This window comes from Salvelinus alpinus, chromosome 6, assembly GCF_045679555.1.
Source record: "Salvelinus alpinus chromosome 6, SLU_Salpinus.1, whole genome shotgun sequence".
NCBI classification, from domain to species: Eukaryota; Metazoa; Chordata; class Actinopteri; order Salmoniformes; family Salmonidae; genus Salvelinus; species Salvelinus alpinus.
The window spans coordinates 61,826,987-61,837,165 of NC_092091.1; positions in this window are offsets into that span (position 1 = coordinate 61,826,987).

Here is a 10,179-nt window from a genome sequence, read left to right on the forward strand (position 1 = left end):
GCTGGGCCTCCGTCTGATTCATTTCAACCAGTTTCTTACAAATCCTGGGTTTCAGACTGAGTAGTTCATTGAATTGGGGTTTATGAACATTGAGAACATAATTCTCATAACAGCTTACCTCCACTGTACCCGCACCCCACCATACCCGTCTGTACATTATACCCCACACCTATTCTACCACGCCCAGAAATCGGCTCCTTTTATTCTCTATCCCCAAAGCACTAGACGACCAGTCTTGATAGCCTTTAGCCGTACCCTCATCCTACTCCTCCTCTGTTCTTCGGATGATGTGGAGGTTAACCCAGGCCCTGCATGTCCCCAGGCACTCTCATTTGTTGACTTCTGTAACTGAAAAAGCCTTGGTTTCATGCATGTTAACTTCACTGCTTTAGCACACTCTGCCAACCCTGATGTCCTTGCCGTGTCTGAATCCTGGCTTAGGAAGGCCACCAAAAATTCTGAGATTTCCATACCCAACTACAACATTTTCCGTCAAGATAGAACTGCCAAAGGGGGAGGAGTTGCAATCTACTCCAGAGATAGCCTGCAAAGTTCTGTCATACTTTCCAGGTCTATGCCCAAACAGTTTGAGCTTCTAATTTTAAAAATGAATCTCTCCAGAAATAAGTCTCTCACTGTTGCTGCCTGTTATAGACCCCCCTCCCCCCCCCCCTCAGCTCCCAGCTGTGCCCTGGACACCATATGTGAATTAATTGTCCCCCATCTATCTTCAGAGTTTGTTCTGTTAGGTGACCTAAACCGGGATATGCTTAACACCCCAGTCGTCCTACAATCTAAGCTAGTGTCACGACCGTTATATGACAAATGAGTGGACCAAGGCGCAGCGTGAAAGAAAGCCATCTTCTTTTAATGAAAAAAAACAAACACTTACTAAACGAACAAAAAACAAACGATCGTGAAGCTAAAACGAACTAAGTGCACACATGCAACATAGAACATAGACAATTACCCACAATCACCTAAAGCCTATGGCTGCCTTAAATATGGCTCTCAATCAGAGACAACAATAAACAGCTGTCTCTGATTGAGAACCAAACCAGGCAACCATAGACTTTCCTAAACCTCTCTACTGAACACAACCCCATACACTATACAAAACCCCCTAAACAATACACACACCCTAAACTAGACAAAACACACAAACATCCCATGTCACACCCTGACCTAACTAAACTAATAAAGAAAATCAACATAACAGAGGCCAGGGTGTGACAGCTAGATACCCTCAATCTCACACAAATTATCAAGGAACCCACCAGGTACAACCCTAAATCCGTAAACATGGGCACCCTCATAGATATTATCCTGACCAACTTGCCCTCCAAATACACCTCTGCTGTTTTCAAATCAGGATCTCAGCGATCACTGCCTCATTGCCTGCATCCGCTATGGGTCCACGGTCAAACGACCACCCCTCATCACTGTCAAACGCTCCCTAAAACACTTCTGCGAGCAGGCCTTTCTAATCGACCTGGCCTGGGTATCCTGGAAGGATATTGACCTCATCCCGTCAGTCGAGGATGCCTGGTCGTTCTTTAAAAGTATTTTCCTCACCATCTTAAATAAGCATGCCCCTTTCAAAAAATGTAGAACTAAGAACAGATATAGCCCTTGGTTCACTCCAGGCCTGACTGCCCTCGACCAGCACAAAAACATCCGGTGGCAGACTGCACTATCATCGAATAGTCCCCGCGATATGCAACTTTTCAGGGAAGTCAGGAACCAATACACGCAGTCAGTCAGGAAAGCAAAGCTAGCTTTTTCAAACAGAAATTTGCATCCTGTAGCTCTAACTCCAAAAAGTTCTGGGACACTGTAAAGTCCATGGAGAATAAGAGCACCTCCTCCCAGCTGCCCACTGCACTGAGGCTAGGTAACACTGTCACCACCGATAAATCCACCATAATCGAGAAGTTTAATAAGCATTTCTCTACGGCTGGCCATGCTTTCCTCCTGGCTACCTCAACCCCGGCCAACAGCTTTATTTTTATTTATTTTTATTTCACCTTTATTTAACCAGGTAGGCTAGTTGAGAACAAGTTCTCATTTGCAACTGCGACCTGGCCAAGATAAAGCATAGCAATTCGACACATACAACAACACAGTTACACATGGAATAAACAAACATACAGTCAATAATACAGTAGAAAACATTGTCTATATACAATGTGAGCAAATGAGGTTAGATAAGGGAGGTAAAGGGAAAAAAAGGCCATGGTGGCGAGGTAAATACAATATAGCAAGTAAAACACTGGAATAGTAGATTTGCAGTGGAAGAATGTGCAAAGTAGAAATAGAAATAATGGGGTGCAAAGGAGCAAAAATAAATAAATACAGTAGGGGAAGAGGTAGTTGTTTGGGCTAAATTATAGATGGGCTATGTACAGGTGCAGTAATCTGTGAGCTGCTCTGACAGCTGGTGCTTAAAGATAGTGAGGGAGATAAGTGTTTCCAGCTTCAGATATTTTTGCAGTTTGTTCCAGTCATTGGCAGCAGAGAACTGGAAGGAAAGATGACCAAAGGAGGAATTGGCTTTGGGGGTGACCAGTGAGCTGAGATAAGGCGGGGCTTTACCTTGCAGAGACTTGTAGATAACCTGTAGCAAGTGGGTTTGGCGACGAGTATGAAGCGAGGGCCAACCAACGAGAGCGTACAGGTCGCAATGGTGGGTAGTGTATGGGGCTTTGGTGACAAAACGGATGGCACTGTGATAGACTGCATCCAGTTTGTTGAGTAGAGTGTTGGAGGCTATTTTATAGATGACATCACCGAAGTCAAGGATTGGTAGGATGGTCAGTTTTAAGAGGGTATGTTTGGCAGCATGAGTGAAGGATGCTTTGTTGTGACATAGGAAGCCGATTCTAGATTTAATTTTGGATTGGAGATGCTTAATGTGTGTCTGGAAGGAGAGTTCACGGTCTAACCAAACACCTAGGTATTTGTAGTTGTCCACGTATTCTAAGTCAGAACCGTCCAGAGTAGTGATGCTGGACGGGCGAGCAGGTGCGGGCAGTGATCGGTTGAATAGCATGCACTTAGTTTTACTTGCGTTTAAGAGCAGTTGGGGGCCACGGAAGGAGAGCTATATGGCATTGAAGTTCGTCTGGATGTTAGTTAACACAGTGTCCAAAGAAGGGCCAGAAGTATACAGAATGGTGTCGTCTGCGTAGAGGTGTATCAGAGAATCACCAGCAGCAAGAGCAACATCATTGTTGTATACAGAGAAGAGAGTCGGCCCGAGGATTGAACCCTGTGGCACCCCCATAGAGACTGCCAGAGGTCCGGACAACAGGCTCTCCGATTTGACACACTAAACTCTATCAGAGAAGTAGTTGGTAAACCAGGCGAGGCAATCATTTGAGAAACCAAGGCTATCGAGTCTGCCAATAAGAATGTGGTGATTGACAGAGTCGAAAGCCTTGGCCAGGTAGATGAATATGGCTGCGGTTATGATGTCGTTTAGGACCTTGAGCGTGGCTGAGGTGCACCCATGACCAGCTCTGAAACCAGATTGCGTAGCGGAGAAGGTACGGTGGGATTTGATGCAGTCTATCACAGTGCCATCCGTTTTGTTACCAAAGCCCCTTATAACACCCTCCACTGCGACCTGTATGCTCTAGTCGGCTGGCCCTCGCTACATTTTCGTCGCCAGACCCACTGGCTCTAGGTCATCCATAAGTCGATGCTAGGTAAAGTCTTTTCACAGTTGCCAGGTCCAGAACAAATTCAAGGAAACATACAGTATTATACAGAGCGTGAATAGCGCAAGTGAACAGCAAACCTGGTTAAAAAAGACAAAGAAAGTAACACCTCACGGCACAATGCCTCTCCCCCATGTGACCTACTTGAGAGTATGTACTGACATGTATGTGTAACTGATAGACACACACACACACACACACACACACACACACACACACACACACACACACACACACACACACACACACACACACACACACACACACACACACACACACACACACACACACACACACACACACACACACACACACACACACACACTCGTTAATGTTTTTCAATTTATGTAAATTCTACAGTATTTTGTCTGTAATGTCTTTTTCGTTATATGTCGGACCAATAGCTGTCGCCATTGGTGTCGGATAATGGGGATCCTAATAAAATCCAATCAAAAACTAGGAAAGTGATTTGAAAGGTATTTTCAAGCTAACAATTATGAGTGCTAACCGTGAATGACTGGGTGTAAGCAAACCAAGAAGCTGTACCGCTGGGATTGTACTCTCCAGCACCACAATATGTCAACCTGGGCCAGTACTGGTTTCAAAGACCTAGCCAATTTTACGAAGTCAGCTCTGTGCCACCAAAACTCAACTTCACACCTGCGAACTACGGTGAGCTCAAAAACATTTGGGGACTCAAGAGTAGACTTTCAGTTTAACGAGAACCTGTGCAGAGAGACTCTTTCTTACAAAGAGAAAGTCAGGCAGAACAGGGAGATTCTGAAGCACTTCAATCACACTGTGTTGTGCTGTTGGCAGTGCTTGACTTGGGCGGGAGCTCACCGAAGCGGAGTACCGACACCTACATTTTTCTCCTGCACCTCTTATAGAACATTAGCTCAAAAGTATTGTTGAGCTCCTGCTCCCGAATATAAACAGTACCGGCACCTAAAACCTATTTCAGTACAAGTCAAGTACTGGTTGTTGGGCAAGCAACAATTGGCATTCAGAGGACATGTTGAGGGAAGATAATCGGCTAATAAAAGGGAACTACTTGGAGATGTTGGATTTTTTGGCTTAGTATGACAGCCCCCTAAACTGTCATCTTGCTACAGCAACCATGTTCATTGGCACTTCCAGCAAAATCCAGAATGACCTGATCCAAGCGGTCGCAGATGTAAGTAATGACAGATGCCATGAAGGAGGTGGTGAGAAGAACACCTTGTGTAACCATTAGGGTTGAGACAACAGACACTAGCAATGTAACTACCGACGGTGGTGTGAAGGAGAGATTTGATGAGTATGATGATGTCACTGAGGACAAGCAGGCAGCTGATGTTGCAGCCCTGGTTCTCGTTTTTATTGGAGGAGTATGGATCCACTCCCTAAGTAGTGGCACAGTGTTACGATGTGGCCGCAGTCATGGTCTCTGGTCTAAACTGAGTACACGCAAAGGTCAAAGAAAAAAATCCTGCAGGCTCAGTTCATTCATTATTATGCGCACACGCTTAACCTGGTTATGTCACAAGGTGCTGCAAAGTTGACTAAGATTTTTTCAACTCCATCATTGAGTACTCCGACGTGCTGTTTGGGATTTTGCAGAACAGGGAATTTGGCATGCAGTTCTGGTTGTACATGCAGCACCACCGAGAGGGAGAAAGGGGAATTTCATTCTATCTACAGACGCATGGAGACGTTCGGGCGCGGTACCAACAGCTACACCTTGGGATCATTGACAACCTTCTCCCTCAGCTAGGAAATATACAGTACAAGTCAAAAGTTTCGACACACCTACTCATTCAAGGGTTTTTCTATATTTTTACTATTTTCTACATTGTAGAATAATAGCGAAGACAAAACTATGAAATAACACATATGGAATCATGTAGTAACCAAGTGTTAAACAAATACAAATTTAATATTTTTCAAAGTAGCCACTCTTTGCCTTGATAACAGCTTTGCACACTCTTGGCATTCTCTCAACCAGCTTCAAGGGGTAGTCACTTGGAATGCTTGAAGGAGTTCCTACATATGCTGAGCACTTGTTGGCTGCTTTCCTTCACTCTGCGGTCCAACTCATCCCAAACCATCTCAATTGGGTTGAGGTCGGGTGATTGTGGAGGCCAGATCATCTGATGCAGCACTCCATCACTCTCCTTCTTGGTCAAATAGCCCTTATACAGCCTGGGAGGTGTCGTTTAGGTCATTGTCCTGTTGAAAAAGAAATGATAGTCCCACTAACTACAAACCAGATGTGATGGCGTATCGCTGCAGAATGCTGTGGTAGCCATGCTGGTTAAGTGTGCCTTGAATTCTAAATAAATCACTGACAGTGTCACCAGAAAGGCACCCCCACACCATCACACCTCCATGCTTCACGGTGAGAACCACACATGCAGAGATCATCCGTTCACCTACTCTGTGACTCACAAAGTCACACAGCGGTTGGAACCAAAAATCTCGGTCTAATGTCCATTGCTCATATTTCTTTGCCCAAGCAAGTCTCTTCTTATTGGTGTCCTTTAGTAGTGTTTTTTTGCAGCAATTCGAACATGAAGGCCTGATTCACGCAGTCTCCTCTGAACAGTTGATGTTGAGATGTGTCTGTTACTTGAACTCTGTGAATGTCGCGCCCTGACCACAGAGAGCCCTCGGTTCTCTATGGTGTTTAGGTCAGAGCGTGACTAGGGGGGTGTTCTAGTCATTGATTTTCTATGTGGCTGGGTTGTATGGTTCCCAATTAGAGGCAGCTGGTAATCGTTGCCTCTAATTGGGGATCATATTTAGGAAGCCCTTTCTCCCACCTGCTTTGTGGGATATTGTGTTTTGTGTATGTGCATGTAGCACCACTGATGTCACGTTTCGTTGTTTGTTTATTGTTTTGTTTGGAATTTTCACTTTATAAAAAGATGTGGAACTTTAATCACGCTGCGCCTTGGTCTGTCTCTCCTCACGACCGTGACAGAATATCCCACCACGAAAGGACCAAGCAGCGAACAACGGAGGGAAAAGTGAGTTGAACCTGGGAAGAGATAATGGGAGGTTGCGAGGCTCTTCCTTGGCGGGAGTCGCAGAGTAATCGGGAAGGACAGCAACGACACCTGGGGCCACAGAAACCCCAAGATTTTTTTTTTGGGGGGGGGCACGAGGGGTGGTCGGCTGAGCAGCAGAGAGTGCCAGAGCCCGAATGGGAGTCGATGGAGGAGTGCAATGAGGGATACCGGAGAGAAGAGTTAGCGAGGAGTATGCTGCAGCGCAGGCATGCTGAAGAGCGGGTCATCAGTCCGGTGCCATATGTGCCAGCTCCTCGCACTCGCCCTGAAGAGCCAGAGACCATCAGGGAGGTGATGGAGAAGTTGGGAGAGAAAGAGAGGAGAGAGATGTTGTGCAGGTGTGTTCTGCTCAACATTCGACCTGAAGAGCCTGTCAGCAGTCTGGTGAAGTCTGTGCCGGCTCCACGCATCTGGCCTCCAGTGCGCCTCCCCAGTCTGGTACGTCCTGTGCCAGCTCCCCGCACTCTCCCTGAAGTGCGTGTCACCAGTCCGGTACCACCTGTGCACGGCTCCACGCACCAGGCCTCCAGTGCGTCTCCCCAGCCCGGTACGTCCTGCGCCAGCTCCCCGCACCCGCCCTGAAGTGCGTGTCACCAGTCCGTTGCCACCTGTGCCGGCTCCACGCACCAGGCCTCCAGTGCACCTCCCCAGTCCCGCTCCTAGGCCGGAGCCTTCCTCTGCGCCGGTGCCCAGTCCAGGCACGGTGTCCAGTCCCACTTCCTGGCAGGAGCCTTCCTCTGCGCCGGTGTCCAGTCCAGGCACGGCATCCAGTCCAGCTCCATGGCCGGAGCCTTCCTCTGCGCCGGTGCCCAGTCCAGGCACGGCGTCCAACCCAGCTCCATGGCCGGAGCCTTCCACTGCGCCGGTGCCCAGTCCAGGCACGGCGTCCAACCCAGCTCCATGGCCGGAGCCTTCCTCGGCGCCGGAGCCCAGTCCGGGCACGGTGTCCAACCCAGCTCTATGGCCGGAGGCTTCCTCGGCGCCGGTGCCCAGTCCGGGCGCGGTGTCCAACCCAGCTCCATGGCCGGATCCGTGGTCGGGCCGGGGGTTACGACCCGCACCGGAGCTGCCATCGACACTAGTCACCCCCCTACCCTCCCTATTTGGTTACAGGTTTTGCTGCCGGAGTCCGCACCTTAGGGGGGGGGGGGGGGGGGGGGTACTGTCGCGCCCTGACCATAGAGAGCCCTCGGTTATCTTCTTTTCCTGTGGCGGTCTTCATGAGAGCCAGTTTCATCATAGTGCTTGATGGTTTTTGCAACTGCACTTGAAGAAACGTTCAAATTTTCCAGATTGACTGACCTTCATGTCTTAAAGTAATGGTGGACTGTTGTTTCTCTTTGCTTATTTGAGCTGTTCTTGCCATAATATGGACTTTTACCAAATAGGGCTATCTTCTATATACCACCCCTACCTTGTCATAACACAACTGATTGGCTCAAACCCATTAAGAAGGAAATACATTTTTATGTCTTCACTATTATTCTACAATGTAGAAAATAGTACAAATAAATAAAAACCTTGGAACGAGTAGGTGTGTCCAAACGTTTGACTGGTACTGTAGCTAAAGTCAAGTCTTCTCAGTCACTGATCTGGAGAAACGTATACACTCAAGGACCACAAAAGGCTCATGTTCCTTGTCCTCCTTGACCCACAACAGTTCCCCAGGTATAGTGAAACCTTCCCCAGTACTGCATTCTCATGTCTTGGGGAAAGCTATGACACCAACTTTGATCTGTTGCAGCTCAAAACTGAACTCACAGTAATGTACTCCATGTCTGACTTCGAGGGTAGGATGCCGGCCGATCTTCTCCATGTTCTCCGGTAGAAGAGGCTGAATGAGAGTATGCACCAACTGTATCTGCTTACCTGTCTGGTATTGACCATTCCTGTGTCCACATTCTCCGCCCTGAAACGGATCAAGACTTACTCTAGGAACATCACCGGACCGGCCCGACTGTCAGTCCTGGCTTTGATGTCTATCGAGAAAGTACTTCTCTCAGATATAAAATTAAAGGACAGTGCCTTCAGAAAGTATTCACACCCCTATACTTTTTCCACGTGTTACAAATTGGGATTAAAACGGATTTAATTGTCTTTTTTTTCTACAATCTACACAAAATACTCTTTCAAAGTGAAAGAAAAGTTATATATTTTTTTTTAAAGATGAATGAAAAGTAAAACACTAATATTTGGATTGGATAAGTATTCAACCCCTTGAGTTAATACATGTTAGAATCACCTTTGGCAGCAATTATAGCTGTGAGTCTTTTTGGGTAAAATTGCACAATATTAGCCATTACACATGTTTTATTCTTCAAGCTCTGTCAAGTTGGTTGTTGATCATTGCTAGATAGCCATTTTAAAGTCTTGCCATAGATGTTCAAGCCAATTTAAGTCAAATCTATAAATAAGCCACTCAGAAACATTCAATGTCGTCCTGGTAAGCAATACCAGAGTATATTTGGCCTTGTGTTTAGGTTATTGTCCTGCTAAAAGGTGAATTTGTCTGCCAGTTTCAGTTGGAAGGCAGACTGAAACAGGTTTTACTCTAGGATTTTGCCTGTGCTTAACTCCACTCTGTTTCTTTTTATCCCAAAAAACCCTCCCTAGTCCTTGCCGATGACAAGCATACACAGCGCATCTGTTTTCTTTGCTGTCCGTGGTCTGTCGTGGTAATTTCCTGTATTACTAAATGAGGAGCGTTAACAAACCACACATCAGTCAGAGTTATACTTAAACTTCATCTTTAATTATGTGAGCTTCACCATAGCCCTTTGACTCTCAGATCAATTCAGTGTCAATAATGAATTCTGAGAGTGCCTATAAGAGAATACCAATATATTTTATAGCCAAGATACACCTCTCTCAACTTACATGACGAACCACAGATCTTAGGAACAGTTCACAAAGAAAGACTTTTACTTGAGAGAGGAGTATCCCATAGCCAGATAGCATTAGCTATAAATTATCGTTCAGTTTGGTCTCTAAGACGAGGTTCTAATCTCGTTCTTGGTACTTCATAGTACCAAAACATTACCTCATCCAATGGCATATATCAATTGTCAACTCTAGATACTCCCATCTCAAATACACCCCCTCTTCTCCCCACTCCTGGACAAGCTCACTGAGGGGAGTGACTTGTGCACAGACATTGTGGAGCCAAGAGATAATTGGTTCCCCCTTAATCATCCCTTCACATGGTTTAACAGATATATTCACATATGAAGACAATGTTCCATTCTGTCCTCCTCCCCTTCTGATATTCTGCATAGCACCAGACATGTAAAAGACAAGCCTGACCTCTCCCCTCTCTGGGCCCCAAGTGACTTTTCCCTAGCAGAGAAGGGAAAAGTGCAAGTGCCAACAGTATAGTCCAAAAGGAGACATTCTAATGACAAGTA